The sequence below is a fragment of the Hevea brasiliensis genome, chromosome 7, assembly GCF_030052815.1.
Source record: "Hevea brasiliensis isolate MT/VB/25A 57/8 chromosome 7, ASM3005281v1, whole genome shotgun sequence".
Lineage (NCBI taxonomy): Eukaryota > Viridiplantae > Streptophyta > Magnoliopsida > Malpighiales > Euphorbiaceae > Hevea > Hevea brasiliensis.
The window spans coordinates 98,640,435-98,658,321 of NC_079499.1; the positions used below are offsets into that span (position 1 = coordinate 98,640,435).

The 17,887-nt window shown below is 36.7% G+C and overlaps 1 long non-coding RNA gene and 1 other non-coding gene across 2 annotated transcripts; both read right to left on the reverse strand.

Annotated features, from left to right (window-relative positions):
- Positions 1 to 3,232: 3,232 nt before the first annotated feature.
- On the reverse strand, positions 3,233 to 4,065 carry LOC131181711 (uncharacterized). Its single transcript, XR_009150192.1, has 2 exons — positions 4,005 to 4,065; positions 3,233 to 3,453 (listed from the first exon to the last, which is right to left on the reverse strand). It is a non-coding gene; the product is annotated as an uncharacterized LOC131181711 (long non-coding RNA).
- An 11,997-nt stretch (positions 4,066 to 16,062) lies between these two features.
- Positions 16,063 to 16,169, reverse strand: LOC131181871 (small nucleolar RNA R71). Its single transcript, XR_009150346.1, has one exon. It is a non-coding gene; the product is annotated as a small nucleolar RNA R71 (small nucleolar RNA).
- Between the last annotated feature and the right edge of the window lie 1,718 nt (positions 16,170 to 17,887).

Below are 17,887 nucleotides of genomic sequence, written 5' to 3' on the forward strand. Positions count from 1 at the left end.
TTTAAGTTTTCCAGGGAACAATTTCAATCTTGAGTTGAACAACAAAATTGAATCACCTTCTTTAAATTCCTTTTTCCTAAGATGCTTATCATGCTAAACTTTAGTTCTTTCTTTATAAATATGGGCACTTTCATAGGCATCCATCCTCAATTCTTCAAGCTCATTAAGTTGCAATAGCCTCTTCTCACCAGCTTGCTTGAGATCAAAATTCAAGGTCTGAATGGCCTAATATGCTCTATGTTCTAGCTCCACAGGTAAATGACAAGACTTAACATACACTAACCTAAAGGGAGTAGTTCCTATAGGGGTTTTGTAAGCAGTCCTATATGCCCATAAAGCATCATCTAGTTTGACAGACCAGACTTTCCGAGAATTGCTCACTGTTTTCTCCAAGATATGTTTGAGTTCTCTGTTAGAAATTTCAACGTGTCCTGAAGTTTGAGGATGGTATGGGGTAGCTATTTTGTGGACTACACCATACTTCCTCATTAAGCTCTCAAATTGCTTATTATAAAAATGTGAACCCCTATCACTAATTATAGCCCTTGGAGCTCCAAATCTACTCAAAACAAATTTCTTTAAGAATTTTATTACCATCTTTAGCATCATTAGTTGGAGTTGCAATAGCTTCTACCCACTTTGACACATAGTCAACTCCAACTAGAATTTATTTATTACCATATGAAGGAGGAAATGGGCCCATAAAATCTATTCTCCAGACATTGAATAATTCCACTTCAAGAATATCATTTAGGGGCATTTGATCTCTTTTTGACAGATTTCCACTCCTTTGACGTTTATCACATTCTAACACAAATTTCCTCACATCCTTAAAAAGATTTGGCCAAAAGAAACCAGCCTGCAGAATTTTACTAGCTGTTTTAGAGATTCCAAAATGTCCTCCATAATCAGAAGCATGGTAATGATGCATAACACTCTGTGTCTCCTCATCAGGAATACATCTTCTTATTAAACCATCACAACATCTCCTAAAGAGTAAAGGATCATCCCATCTATAAAATTTTGCCTCATGCAAAAACTTTTTCTTTTGTTGCCATGTCATTCCTAGAGGTAAAACTCCACAAGATAGATAATTCACCAAGTCTGCATACCAAGGTAATTTAGCAACAAGAGAGAAAAGTTATTCATCCAAGAAAAACTCATCAATAGGGACTTCATCCATTTCTTCATCATCCAATTTCAACCTACTAAGATTATCCGCAACTACATTTTCAGCTCCCTTCTTATCTCTAATCTCCAAATCAAACTCTTGTAGCATCAGAATTCACTTAATGAGTTTAGGTTTAGCTTCCTTTTTACGGAGTAAATACCTGATAGCAGCATGATCAAAAAATATAACCACCTTTGAGTCTATAATGTAAGGTCTGAACTTTTCCAATGCAAAGACAATTGCTAAGAATTCCTTTTCAGTTGTTGCATAATTTGTTTGAGCCTCATCCAGTGTTCTACTAGCATAATAAATAGCATAAGCCCTTTTGTCCTTTCTTTGACCAAGAATAGCTCCAATTGCATAGTTGCTAGCATCACACATAATTTCAAAAGGTAGGCTCCAATCGGGCGGTTGCATGATTGGTGCAGTGAAAAGAGCTTGCTTCAACCTACAAAAGGCATCCAAACACTCTTGGTCAAATACAAATGGTATGTCATGACTTAACAAATTAGACAAAGGTTTGGCTATTTTAAAAAATCCTTGATAAAGTGTCTGTAGAACCCAGCATGCCCTAGAAAACTTTGAATTCCTTTGACATTGGTAGGAGGAGCCATCTTCTCTATCACTTCAACCTTGGCTTTATCAACCTCTATTCCTCTGTCAGACACCAAATGTCCAAGCACTATCTCTTCCTGAACCATTAAATGACACTTTTCCCAGTTTAACACAAGGTCAGTATCTGCACATCGCTACAAGACTTTAGAAAGGTTAGCCAAGCATATGTCAAATGAAGATCCATAAACAGAAAAGTCATCCATAAAAACCTCCATTATATCTTCAATGAAATCTGAGAAGATTGCCATCATGCACCTTTAAAAAGTGGCTGGTGCATTACACAACCCAAATGGCATCCTCCTATAAGCAAAGGTTCCATATGGACAAGTAAAAGTGGTTTTCTCTTGATCATTTGGATGGATAGGGATTTGAAAAAATCCTGAATACCCATCTAAATAGCAAAAATAAGAATGCCTAGCCAGTCTTTCTAACATTTGATCAATGAAGGGAAGTGGAAAATGATCTTTTCTAGTGGCAATATTTAATTTTCTGTAATCTATGCACATTCGCCAACTAGTCACTGTTCTGGTGGGAATTAATTTATTATTTTCATTTTTGACCATTGTTATTCCACCCTTTTTTGGGACAACATGTACTGGACTCACCCAAGTACTGTCTGAGATAAGATATATGATCCCTGCATCAAGCAACTTCAAAATTTCCTTTTTAACAACTTCTTTCATATTTGGGTTCAACCTCCTCTAATGTTCAATAGATGGCTGACAATTTTCTTCCAAAATAATTCTGTGCATGCAAAAATGTGGGCTTATTCCCTTAATGTCATCTATGGTATATCCTAAAACTTTCCTAAATTGCCTCAACAACTTATCAACCTCTAAAGTACTCAAGTTTGCATTTACAATTACTGGATAAGTGTTATTGGTGCCAAGAAATTCATACCTGAGCTGAGAAGGAAGTTGCTTAAGTTCTACCTTAGGTGCATCTTCTTCCTTGAATGATGGTTGCTTAGATTCGACTTTTTCCTTTTGTGTGAGTTGAAAAACTGGAGCAGAAATGAATGGTGGACTGCCCTCTAAATGTTGAGCATATGCAGCCACATGAGGGTTGTCATAGTCTATGCTTCCTCCATGAACTAAGAAATTTTCAAGTGGATCTTCCGGATATCTCTTTCTGAAGTGTTCTTCAACCAGCTCATCAACGATATCAATTCTCAAACAAGTATCAACTTCAGTGTCATGACCCAACCTATGGGCCGGACCGGCACTAGGACCTGGGCCAGCCTAAAGCCCCCGAGGCCCGTAGTAAACCTTAACTATTCATTAACCCAACTCTAAGGCCCATTTGGGCCCAATTTCAAGAAAACAAACGGACAGAGTCCGGCCATAAAATGGACTTTCCAACGGGGAGTTTTCGACTCACCCGACCTGTAAACACAATAAACCATCCATTGGGGAGCTCAGCTCACCCTCCACATACTCATCAACATAATAATAAATGGGAGCTCAGCTCCCTCATCCAATCCATCAAAACAGACTTAAAATATTAAGTTTACAGGTCCAACATGAATATAATATTACAGACTAAATTCAAATAATTACTGCTAACACATGCGGAAATTCTAGGAGTAAATAAAATTACACAAATATCGATAAACAACCTGCGAAGTATAAAAGCAGGTTAACCCAGAATAAATATCCTCCTGTGGCCTGTAAAAATTTTTGAACAGGAGTGAGCGTTCGACTCAGAGAGTAAAATATCAATCTTAACTATAATCTCTATAACTATCTGAACTAATGCACCCTGTAGAGTGAAATGCAACATAAACAACATTTTCACATCATAGCATCAAATAGGTAATTTGGAGCACTCACACACCCTGTAGTATCAATCATAACATATGGGAGCTGATCCCCTATACAGCTCTCTTAAATCCAACCTGGTGCCAGCGAATAACCAAATCGAGGGTCCCAGCGAATTACTCAAGCCGTGACTACCCCTCGAAGGAACGGGTCCCAGCGAATTACTCAAGCCGTGACTACCCCGTCCTATCCATAGTCCACACCACATCACACGCACCCCAACCCATGCACACTGCTCCAAATTACCACAACAACATCCATGGCACATCAACAGTTATGAATGCAACATAAATCGTGCCTAGAGTTTAACTAAATAAATATATGCATATAAGTGATGCATGGGCATGCTGAACATATAATAATATCGAAATTACAATTAAAATTAATATTTTACTCACAGACTTGACGACAAATTACTGTGGCGGCTGGGCGGAGGAAGAAGGCTGTCCCGGCTCACCTGACAATTATATTACAATTATTTAATACAATCTGACTCAATACAAATAAAGAAAAAGACTAATTACGTCCTAAGTCGTGCCGAAAATCCGGCAGAGTCTCCCCTATACTTAGGACCTACCCAACCTGCAAAAGGGCTAAAAACGCACTTCTATACTCACAATCCATACATCAACAGTTCAATCATATCACACACCCCTCTGGGCCCATCAAATCAATCATCCATCACAATACGCAAAATTTCAATTTAGTCCTTATTATTGATCATTTTTGCAAAAGCGCCCAAACAAGCTCTAAAAATTATAAAACTTTGCCTCATGGTCCTTAGCAATATTACTAAGCTATTGCAAAAGAATCGTAATTTTATAACCTACCACGAATATTTTATGGATTTTTAATCCCAATTAAGCACTATAAAATAACGAAAAAACAATGTTCGGGTTTAACTTTGCAGATTCCGACTTGAGGAACGCTGGGGCGTCGACAATGGGGCTAGCCAAAACCTCGGCCCAATTCGGAGACTTTCCCGATAACGGTCATGCGCCCAAATTTGCGCACCGGCCAATCGCCGAATTTCCGCGAATCGAGGATACCTACACGAAGCCCATAACACGGGGGTTAGTACATAAATTTTTCAGAATTTTCTAAGCTCATTAAATGCTCGGAAAAACACTGCGAAGTTCCGTGGGACCCACCGAAAAACGGTGTCGGAAAAATTCGAAATTTATGTCGTTGCGAAGCTCTCGACGAATGGAGCGTGCTGGTGGCCTCGGTTTCCTCGTGGGATTCACGGTTTTCGAGAAATCTAGCCCAAAAGTCGAAATGGGCTAAAATCTTCCCGAGCAAAAATCGGACAAACCGCTCGATGGATTTCGGCGTGCTTGGTGTCTCTGAAAGCTCGCCGAGTAGATGATTTTAGACACAAGAACCGGTCCAATTGGTGGCCTGATCGGCCGGATTTGGCCGAGAAACTGGAGCGACGCAGCGTGCGAGGAGGAGAGAGAAAAGAAAGAGAAAAGAGAGGACGACGCGGGAGAAGAAAAAGGAAAGGGAGCCGGTTCGATTCGACCGGTCCGGTTCGATTCGGCCGGTTCGATTCGAAATACAAAATTTTGAATTTTTACTCTGCCTCGGGACCGAAAACGAGGTCCAAAAATTCCGAAAAAATTCCGTAAAACTCAGAAAAATACGTAGACTCCAAATATATTTTTAGTTTTGCCACGTGGTCTTTAAATTAATTTTTAAAAATCATCAAAGTTTATATTTTCGGAAAATCGAACCCGATTTTTAAAATCCGAAAAATCTCAAAAAAATTCCTAAAATTTAAATAAAATTAAAATATCAAAAATATTCATAAATAATAAAATTTGGGGTGTTACATTCAGAATGATGCTTCTTCGTAGTGTTATTAATATTAAAAACCAATTGATCTTCACCAACTCTAAGAGTCAATTTTTCTCCCTTAACATCAATCAATGCTCCTATTGTAGCTAGAAAGGGTCTTCCCAAGATAATTGGGATATTAGAATCCTCTTCCATGTCCAAGATGACAAAGTCAACAGGTATATAGAACTTCCCAACCTTCAGAGGCACATTCTCCAAAATCCCTTCAGGATACTTAATTGATCTATCAGCTAACTGAAGAGAAATGTGGGTTGGCTTAAGATCTCCCATATTAAGCTTCTCATAAATGGAGAGGGGCATAAGGCTAACACTAGCCCCTAAATCACATAAAGCTTTTGTAGAACATGATTCCCCAATGTGGCATGGAATTGAAAAACTCCCTGGATCTTTGAGCTTTGGAGGAAGTTTCCTTTGGAGGATAGCACTGCATTCTTCTGTCAAAGCTACAGTTTCATGGTCTTCAAGTTTCCTCTTGTTTGAGAGAATTTCTTTTAAGAATTTTGCATAAGAGGGCATTTGTGAAAGAGCATCAATAAAAGACACATTTATGTATAGCTTCTTCAAAACCTCTAAGAACTTTCCAAATTGCTTATCAAGCTTGGCTTTTTGAAATCTTTGTGGAAAGGGAAGTTGTGGTTTGTAAGGCTCTGGAGGTATATACTTCTCTTCCTTCTCTTTAATTTTCTCTTTATATTTTTCTGCACTTTCTTTCTCACTTTCTTGTTTTTCACTCTCATCAATTTCTTTCTTATTTTCTCTCTTCTCACTATTTTCACTTTTCTCATTTTTTTTCACTCTTCTCATTATTTACAACTTTCCCACCTCTTAAAGTAATAGCTTGACACTGCTCTCTTGGGTTTTCCGGTTGACTTGGAAGTTTTCCAAAGGACTTGGTACCTGAGGAAGATGCTTGTTGTGCAATCTGATTTTCCAACATTCTGTTATGTGTTTGCATCTGTTCTAGCCTTGCTTTCATTTCTCTCATCTCTTTATCATGCTTAGTTTGGTTAGCAAGAATCTGTTGTAATAAAGCTTCAGTGGTGGAACTTTGTTCTTGCTTTTTTGGTGGAGGATTCATATTTCTCTGCTGAAAATTAGGCAATGGTTGCCTATTTTGCTGATATGGAATTCCTTGATGCTGTTGTGGCTGAAGATTCTGATTTGGGACTTGACTTTGCTGATTTCCCCATGAAAAGTTGGGATGATTCCTCCAAGTTGGATTATAAGTTTGAGAGTAAGGATTCCCCATTTGTTTGTTTCCATAATTACCAACATATGCAGCTTGCTCTCCATAGTCTACTCCACAGCTGGTAGTTCCTTCTGCATAAGCAACTTGTTGTGAACTTCCAGATGATGATGATGAACTAACCAAAATACTTAAATCTTCCATCTTCTTAGCCAAAATATTTGTAAGTGCATCAAACTTTGCATTAATCATATTGAATGGATCAAGGTCATACATTCCAGTAGCTTGCCTCTTTTGAGTTGGAGCTGGTCCTCTTAGACTACTCCAAAGATGAGTATTCTTTGCAATTTTCTCCAATAGCTCATAAGCTTCATCTTCATGCTTCATAATAAATTCTCCTCCTGTTTGAGCATCAATTATCCCTCTAATTGCAGGAGTAACATTGGTGTAAAAATTTTGGTTTATCATCCATTTTGGAATGGCATGATGTGAGCATTGTCCCTCTAATTCCTTCCATCTCATCCAAGATTCATAGAGAGTTTCATCTTCTCTTGGTCTAAAAGCTATCATTTGATTCCTCAATTCTTGAGTGCTTCCAAGTGGAAAATATTATGCAAGAAATGCATCAGTGAGTTGCTCCCAATTTGTAATGGAGTTGTGAGGTAAAGAGCCAATCCAATGCTCTATCCTTCAAAGAGAATGTGAATAGCTTCAAACTTGCTGCATCATCAAATACTCCAGGTTATTTTTGCATATCACAAATCATAGCAAACTTCTTTAGATGTGTGTGTGGATTTTCAGAAGGATGTCCCCCAAATTGGGAATTTTGAATCATTTGAAGAACCCTAAAATCCATCTTGTAGCTATTTGCATCAATTCTTGGTCTTGCTATACTTTCTCTCAAGTCATCAAAACGAGGAAAAGCATGATCCATCATACTTCCCCTAGGCACATTAGCATTTACTGTAACACCCTAGGCAAATCCCACATCGGCAAAACACGGGAGAGATGCTGGGTTTATAAGTTGGCGGTTCGTAACCCCTAGTAACGTGTTTTAAAACCGTGAGGGCTTTGGCCCAGAGCGGACAATATCACTAATGGGCTGGGCTGTTACATTTGTGGTATTAGAGCCACTCCACGTGCAACCTTGAACGATGGTGGGGCAAACCTCAACGAGGACGCTGAGTCCCATAAGGGGGGTGGATTGTAACACCCTAGGCAAATCCCACATCAGCAAAACACGGGAGAGATGCTGGGTTTATAAGTTGGCGGTTCGTAACCCCTAGTGACGCGTTTTAAAACCGTGAGGGCTTCGGCCCAGAGCGGACAATATCACTAATGGGCCGGGTTGTTACATTTACAACCTCTTTACCTTGGGCTACATTATTATTGTTTTGATCATTTCCAGTATTACCACTACCAATTCTAATTCTTTCATCAGCCATGTCTGCTTCAATTTCAGTTTCTCTAAAGGCTTCTTTCCTTTTTCTGGTTTCTTTCTTGTTGGCTCTACAAAATTTCTCAATTTCAAGATTAAACAATAAGGATGTGTCACTTGTATTTCTAGCTCTTCTCATAAAAGATTAAGAGTACCTAAAAAGAACAAACAAACACAAAATGAAAAGATAACAAAGATAAAACTATAAACAACTAAAATAATCAAGAATTCAATCTTAAACAAACAACTCCCCGGCAACGGTGCCAAAAACTTGATGTGGTCTAACCGCAAGTCCACGGGTCGTACAAGTAATATAGAAAAGATATCGTTCCCACGAGGAGTTGTGTTAATGATTGAATTTTTTATATAAAAATTCTGACTAATTTGAACTATTTTTGAAATTAAAGTAATAAATTGATAGATATTGAAGTGTGAATTCTATGTGTATAAAATTAATAATCTATTCAATAATGTAATGATTTAACTAAATTTGCATCAAATTAAAATAAGCAAATTGAAATATGGCAAGATTTAAAATGGCAGGTAATTAAATTCGATTAGAAATTAACAATGATAAAAAGGCGATTCTGGAGTTCGGGAGTTCATGTTCAAGCAATTTTAGGATTTTTAAATTGGTTATCCAATCTTGTGGAACTTACGGGTTTTAAGGAGATTAATTCTTAAATCCTTTGAATACCCTTTCGAGTGGGACAAAGAGTGCCTTAATCAATCTAATCCTACTTTCGTGGAGTTAAAGTTAATCAAGACCCATTAAGTTCCTTAATTAATCTGTAAATCCTCTTAATCCTTAGTCTATTTCTAGATCTAAGTTAATTAAGTCCAATTTCTTGATTATCTATCACAAGGCTTTCTCTTTTCGGTGCCTTAACCATGGATTAAGAACATCACTTAATGGGATTCTACACTAAGCATGTCATTGAGCACACAAGAAATGAAGAAAACTCATTAAGACCACAAAATATGGATTACCCAATCAAAATCCACAAAATATCTCAAATATTACATCCCAACTCCAGAATCTAATGAAAACTACTCACTATCCATAATATTTACAAGATATTCTGAGTTAATATGGAAATAAAACCTTAATCTAAGCTAAGAACAAAGAAACCCAATACAAGAAAGGTAGGAAATATGCAATAAAGGAAAGAAAATTCCAAATCTGGCTGGAAATGGTGGGAGTGACGTTTTTGCCCCCTTTTTGACTCTTCAGCTGCTACTCCTCTTCTTTTCCTTTTTCTTCCTCTCTTTCTAAAATGGGATAAGGGCCTATTTATATCTTTTTCTCTGACAAGGAGCCCTAAAATGGTGTGTTTTTATGAGAGAATCTTCTGCCAGCTCATTATGAGGACTTTATGGAACTGTATAAGTTATGTAGTCCCTTATGCAGTTTTCAGCTAGTTCCTGGCTCTCTGTGCGAAGCTGCATGAGCAGGGTGCAAGACTGCATAAGTTATACAGTTTTCCGTGAGGTCGCATAAGCAAGGCACGAATCTGCATAAGTTATGCGGCAACTTATGTAGATTTCGGCAGGTTTGGGACATTGTTTCTTCTCCTTGTGCAGAACTGCACAACTTATGCGTCAAGTTATGCGTAATTTGGCCAATGCATACTTTAACTTTGAACTTTGTTTTTTGATATCTTTGGCTATAGAAATCACTCCTCAATGGTAAAATTTCTTTTTAGACCCTCAAAAATACCAATTTTCCTACAAAACAAAGTAAAATTACAAATTAATCCAAAAATTGGCAATAATAAAAAACTATCTAAATAACTAACGAAATTAGCTAAAAGTGACTAATAATCAAATAAAATGGCCATGAAATTAAACCTAAATGACTATGCAAAATGTATGTATCAACGACCTCCAAGACCAAAAGGAGGGCATTCTAAATTCAAGAATGTCTCAAAGCCTAGATCTTCCTCTGTCACTGTTGTTGCTGCTACTGAGGGTTCTACTGCCATCACCATGAGTGATCTTGACGCACTATTCAAATAGGTTATCTCTTCTAATTCTCCTGCTGTCATGTCTACCACTCCGGGTAATTCTTATTGGCTTTTTGACTCTGCATGTTGTAATTATATGACCACTAATCTTAAATTCTTGTCTTTTGCAAAACCTGTATCTTCCTTACCACCAATCCATACTGCAAATGGTACTAAAATGAACATCACACATACTAGTCATGTGTTTACCTCAAATCTTCATCTCCCTGACACCTATTATATCCCTAATTTGACACTCAATCTTATTTCTATTGGTCAGTTGTGTGAAAAAGGACTAAATGTTATTTTTTCTCCCCATGGTGTCCAGGTACAGGATCCACAAACGAGACAGATTCTTGGGGAGGGTCACAGAGTGGGTCGATTATTTGAGCTTGCATCTTTACATCTTCCTCAGATATTTGTGTCTGCAGCTACAATCCCTAATTCCTCCATTCACCAATGGCATCGTCGTCTTGGTCATGCTTCTGCCAGTAAAATTCAACCTTTAATTTCTCATGGATTATTAGGATCTACTAAGTTTGAGTCATTTAATTGTTTAAATTGTTAGCTTGCAAAACAACCTGCATTATCTTTTTCTCATAATAATACTACTTCAGACACTCCTTTTGGTTTAATTCATTCTGACATTTGGGGTCCTTCTCCTATTTCTTCAATAAATGGTTTTCGTTTTTTTGTGATATTTATTGATGATAATTCTCGGTTTACTTGAATGTATTTTTTGAAACATCGATCTGAGTTATCACAAATTTGCATCACATTTGCAAAAATCATTAAAACTCAGTTCTCTTGTGACATTAAAATTCTCCGAACAGACAATGCCATGGAATATCGGGATTCTTCTTTACTTCAGTTTCTTAGTCAATAAGGCATAGTTGTTCAACGTTCTTGTCCTCACATCTGTCAATAGAATGGGCGAGCCGAACGCAAGCATTGCCATATTCTTAATTATGTACGTACTCTTCTTCTTTCTGCCTCATATCTAGAAAAATTTTAGGGAGAAGCAGCTCTTCATGCTGTTTATATTATTAACTGTCTTCCTACCTTGGTTCTTCATAATTTATCTCCTTTTGAAAAGTTGTTAGGACAACCTCCTGATTATTCCATCCTTAAACCTTTTGGATGTGTTTCTTTTGTTCTTTTACAACCTCATGAACATGCCAAATTAGAACCCCGTGCTCGTCTATGTTGTTTTCTTGGTTATGGCATTGAACACAAGGGTATCGTTGTTGGAATCCTGTTTCTAACAAGTTACACATCTCTCGTCATGTTACCTTTTGGGACAATAATATGTTCTCTTTTCTTTTCAAATTTCATCACTCTGTCAATACTGACTCTCTAGTTTTCACTGACTCCTCCAAAGAGCTATTTCCAAGTCCTGATCCAGGTGATTGTGATGTGCTCAATATTAGCCTAACTACACCTGCCCCTGTTGAATCTGCCCCAGTTGTTGATCCAGTACCTGCGCCTGCATCTCCTCCTAGCACTACTCTTCGTCGTTCTACTCGTGTAAGAGAAACTCCTCATTATCTTTCTGATTTTCACTGTTACTCTACTATTGCAACCCTTCATGAGCCTCATTCTTATCGTGAGGCAAGTACTGACCCTCTTTGGCAGCAAGCTATGGTAGCGAACTTGGGCTTTAGAGAAAACTCATACTTGGGATTTAGTTGATCTTCCACCAAACAAGATCCCTATTGGTTGCAAATGGATTTACAAAATCAAGACCCGTTCTGATGGAACTATTGAACACTACAAAGCTCGCTTAGTAAAAGGGTACACTTAAGAGTATGGTATCGACTATGAAGAAACTTTTGCTCTAGTGGCTTGATTAACATCTATTCGCAGTCTCTTAGCTATTGCTGAAGTTCGTAAATGGAAACTTTTCTAGATGGATATCAAAAATGCTTTTATTCATAGTGATTTAACAGAAGAGGTTTATATGTATCCTCCTCCTGGTTATCATTCTCCTCATAAGGTTTGCAAACTTCGGTGAGCCTTATATGGATTAAAACAAGCTCCCAGGGCCTGGTTTGCCAAATTTAGTTCCACTCTTGCTCAATTTAGTTTTTCTCTCTAGTCCACATAATTCTGCATTATTCATTCGCTAAACTGATAATGGTATTGTTCTTCTGTTGCTTTATGTTAATGATATGATAATAACAGGAGATGATTCATCTGGTATTTCAGAGTTACAACATTATCTCAATCAACACTTTGAAATGAAGGACCTGGGTTCTCTCTGCTATTTTTTGGGTCTTGAAGTTTCTCAAAATTCTGATGGCTATTATCTATCTCAAGTCAAGTATGCATCCGACATACTTTCTCGAGCAGGCATCACTGATAGCAAAACAGTATCAACCCCATTGGAGCTCAATTGCAAACTTACACCTCTTGATGGCACTCCTCTTGATGATCCTACTTTATATCGACAGCTTGTCGGGAGTCTTGTTTATCTCACAGTTACTCGACCTGATATTTCATATGCTATTTATCTGGTCAGCTAGTTTATGTCTGCTCCTCGCTCAACTCATTTCTCTGCAGTACTTCAAATCCTTCGTTATATCAAAGGCACTCTTTTTCATGGTTTGCACTTTTCCACTACCTCCTCCCTAGTATTATCTGGCTACTCTGATACTGATTGGGCTGGTGATCTAATAGATCGTCGCTCTACAACTGGTTATTGTTTCTTCTTGGGTAATTCTCTTATCTCTTGGCATAGCAAAAAGCAAACTGTTATTGCACGTTCTAGCATAGAATCTGAATATCATGCTCTTGCTGATGCTACATCTAAATTACTTTGGTTATGGTGGTTATTAACTAATTTGGGTGTCACTCATTCTTCTGTCACAATGCTTCATTGCGATAATAGAAGTGCCATACAGATTTCTCATAATGATGTATTTCATGAGCGTACCAAACACATCGAAATTGATTGTCATTTTCTACGTCATCATGTTGCTCATGGCACCAAATGTTTGATTCATGTCTCCTTTATCAGCCAAATCGCTGATATATTCACCAAAATGCATCCTCCAGCTCGCTTTCAGGATCTCTTAAGCAAACCCAAATTGGCACCTGTGTTACCACCTTGATTTTGAGGGGAGGTGCTAGCATAATTACAGCAATTAACATGATTATAGGAGATTTGTGTAGCATAATTACAGCAATTATTATTCTTGTCTAAATTAGCTCATATTCTCATGTATAAATAGATGTAATATCTCTGTAAATAAGACACAAACAAATACACAATCCTTTTCTTCATTACTTGTATTCTTTCTTCTAACAAACATAAATAGGTTTGTATCATAAACGAGTCAATTTATTTATGACATGCTAAAAATAAAGGTTTAATCGGATTGACCCACTTAATTCAATAAAACACATAACAACCAGTTTATTTAATCGAGATTTTATTTTGATCTATTAAAATCTGTTATGACCCCTTTTATTTATAATTAAAAATATAATTTAACTTTCAATATCTTATAATTTATATTTCTTGTTATTTTTATGAAATACTTAATATTAAAAGAAATTGATATATATATATATATATATTGAACTACAAGGAAAAAAAATAGACTCAAAACATTATAATTAATTTCATTATAACTACTCAATTTATATGAATAGATTATATGAGATTAAGAAAATAAAATAAAATTACATAGTGATTCTGTTATACTCATTTCATATAGGCATTTTAGGGTAGTTTTGCATCCATTTTGCCCTAATATTTTAGTATATTTTATGTTTTTAGCTTATTTGTTAACTTTAGATACTTTATATTTGATTTTTATAATTTTGTTATTTTTGATAGGATTTTGTGGCAAATTGAGGATCAATGAGTGTATTAGGAAGTGATTTGAAGAAATTTGGAATTCTTTAAGCATGGAGGAAAGTTGAAGAAATCAAGCCTTGAAAGAGCAAACCAGCCGAAATTTGCTTGAGACTTTGCTTAAGATCCTGCTCAGGGTAAAGCGGCAGTGCTTAAGGTGCAGCACAAGTCAAGCATGAGCAGAAAAGTCTATTTTACTCTAAGTCTGCCGAGATTTGCTGAAGGTCTGCTTAACCTTAAGCATAAAGGCGACTGTGAAATTTGCTAAGAAGCTGCTTAGGGTTGAGCCGAACCCTAAGCAGACTGCCCAGAACGTGAATAGTGCTACTGACTTGGATAATTTTACACCTCATTTCCTATCCACTCCTTGGCTCCTATTTACTTTTAGGGCAACTTTTTGGGACGATATAAATTCATCATTTCCTTATTTTTGCCACAAGAGGAAAGGAAGGTAAAAAAAAAAAAGGAAAGAAAAATTTAATAGAGAGAGAGAGAGGAGACGCCATTTTTCTCTTGGAGGAGGAGCTACTGCATCAATTTTGGAGCTCAAGAAACCAGAGATTTTGGTTCTTCTACCTGGGTTTTTCTATTTTAGTCCTTTTATCATGTTTTTCTTTACTTTTCCATCAACCTTTCTTGTAAATACCATCATGAGTGAGTAATCTCTTTAGATTTCAGAGTTGGGAAATATGTTTTAGATTAATTTGTGGATTTGGACTGGGTACTTCCTTATTTTACTTAAATATGAGTTTTGATTCTTTCCTTGTGTGCTTGATTTACTTGCCTAATGTTGGTACCCATTGGGTATTGTGTTAATCTTTGATTAAAGGACCGAAAGGTGAAAGTCATTGATAGATAATCAAGGATTGGAACTTAAAATCACCTAGATTTAGAAATAAACTAGGATTTTAAGAGGAATTAATTATTGGTTACAAAACTTAATGGGTTTTAAAGTAATCAAATAACATACGAAAGTAGGTTTGGTTATTTTAGAACACACTTCTGTTTGCTTGAAAAAGATATCAAAGGAATTTAGAATCAATTTCCTTCAAACTCTATTTTTCCCTAAAAATTGGAATGCCCAAGACAAATCCCAATTAATTTATGCATAAACCCCCAACTCTGGAATCACTTTTAACATAATTAGACTTTCATTTAAATTACCCACTGTTAATTTAGTTTAATTGCGAACTAGAATTAGAATTTATTTGTTTGCTCTTTACCCATTTCAATTAGATTAATCAATTTACCTTGCTTATTTACATTTACTATTTATCCATTAATCATTAGTCCAAATAATCGCTTCATTCATAGTTTGGTACTCAAACAGCAAATCCTCCTTGGAACGATACTTAATTCATCACTTTATTAATTGAGGCAACTCGTATACTTGCGGATAATCCACATCAAGTTTTTGGCGCCGTTGCCGGGGATTTGATTTTTGTTTGATATTGAACAATTGTTTGTGTTGGTTAATTTGGGTATTTTATTTTATTTTCTTTTTACCATTTTACTTTGAGAATTTGTTTATTTTGTTTTTTTTTTTCAGGTGCTTCATTTTATGAGAAGGACAAAAAGTGAAGAAATCAATTTATTCTTTGACCCAGAAATAGAAACGACAGCAAAAGCTTTAAGAGCAAAATCTAAGAGGAGAAAAGCTGAAATTAAAGCTCAACAACAACAAGAAAGAGCACAAGAGCAAGAGCAATTATAAGAAGAAATGGCCAACAACAATAACAACCGCTCTGTGAAGGATCATGCTTATCCTAACATTGGAGATTTCATGCCAAGTATCACAAGACCAAGAGTAGAAGCTAATAATTTTGAACTGAAGCCTGCACTCTGTCAGATGGTACAACAATCACAATTTGGAGGAAATCTAAATGAAAGTCCACATGTGCATCTAGCACACTTTCTTGAGATCAGTGATATGTTGAAGATAAATGGAGTTTCTGATGATGCAATTCGACTCAGATTATTTCCTTTTTCTCTGAAGGACCGAGCTAGAGAGTGGTTACATTCTTTGCCACCGGGTTCTATCACAACATGGGATGAACTTTCTCAAGCATTTTTAGCTCAATATTTTCCACCAAGCAAGACAGCTAAGCTAAGAAATGAGCTGACTTCTTTCAAACCTAGAGATGATGAGAGCTCGTATGAAGCATGGGAGAGGTACAAGGATTTGCAAAGGAGATGTCCACATCATGGGATTCCTAAGTGGATGCTTGTTCAACATTTTTACAATGGAGTTTCACCAGCTATTAAAAGTACAATTGATGCATCTTCTGGAGGTGATCTTATGGAGAAATCTGAAGATGAAGCTTTTTCTGCTCTTAATAAAATTGCTTATAACAACTACCAATGGAGCTGTGAGAGGAATGAGAACAAGAAACCAGCTGGTATGTTTGAGCTTGATGTCATGAATATGATTAATGCTAAGTTTGATGCTTTGACAAGGAAGATGGACAAACAAAGCATGAAAGTAGATTCTTCAGCTGGAGGGTCTAGTAATTCAGCAGAAGTTGGAGCTGCAAATGTCAATTGTGCAGCAGATTTTTCTGCACTTAATCAAGATTTTTCAAGTGAGCAAGTGGATTATGTGGGGAACTACAATCAAAGACCAGGTGGTAACTCATTTTCTGCAACTTATGATCCAGCATGGAGAAACCACCCCAATTTCTCTTGGGGAGGTAGACAGGGGCAAAATCAGAATTTTTAGCAACCCTCTGGGTATCAACAAAATCAGAATTTTCGGCAGAATAGAGGTCCTCCTCCTGGAATTTCTAAACCTCAAAATGCACCTGCTCCACCTCTACCACAACAAGCACAACCAGACAAGACAGCTAGATTGGAAGCCATGATTGAGACTCTACTTGTGAGCCATCAAAGTCAACAAGAAATGATTTAGCATCTAAAGTGGATCAAATGGCAACACATAACAAGATGTTAGAGAATCAAATAGCTTAACAAGCTAGCTCTTCAAGTAACAAAGCATTTGGGAAGCTCCCTAGCCAGCCTGAAAATTCAAGGGAGCATTGCATTGAGGAGTGGAAAAATATTGGAGAATGGAGATAAAAAGATTGAAGAGAAAATTGAAGAAAAGAAAAGCAGAGAAGGAGATGAACAAACTGAATCTGGAGTTAGAATTGGAGCTGAGAAAGAAAATTCAGTGGAAGAAAAAGGAAGTAAGGAGAGGGAGAGCAAAGAGGAAGAACCAAAACATGTGACACCCCTTACCCGACTATAGTGTAGCCGAGCAAGTTATGCCACTCAGTGTGCCGGAGCACTCTATTTTATCTTAATTCATTTTTATCATAGTTTTGAATATAACTTGTGAAATATAATTCATTTTAAGCCATTTATCGAAATTACTATTTATTTGAGGTTCCGAAAATTTTATAGAAAATCCGGCGGAGTGCCGGCTAAAAATGGAGAAAACAGTTCTTCGGAACCTGTGAAAAACACTTCCTATATTCATTTTCCATCATCTCAACTCCATTTATCAAATTCTCAACAATGTTCAATCTCAGTTCTCATTCATCCATCTCATATGATACCATGCATAAATCATAGATAAACATTCACTTTTCCATTTACAACCACACTTTTCATTATTTACATGAATATCAAAATACATTACATAAGTTTCAAATACATATGAGAAAATAAAATCAATTACAAAATACCAAAATGACATCTAGCATCCTACCAATGCACTGCTGACAGTGAGGTGACACAGACACTATGCAGAACTGTGAACTGCCTTACCAACTGTGGTCTCATCTGGCGCTCTGTCAATCTTCGCACCTACAGCGTTGCAAAAGCAACGCGCTAAGCATAAAGCTTAGTGGTGCAAATAATGAAATAGAAAGAAATAATATGCAATATAAAAATCATAATTTCTTAGCCATTGTGTTCATAAGAACTGA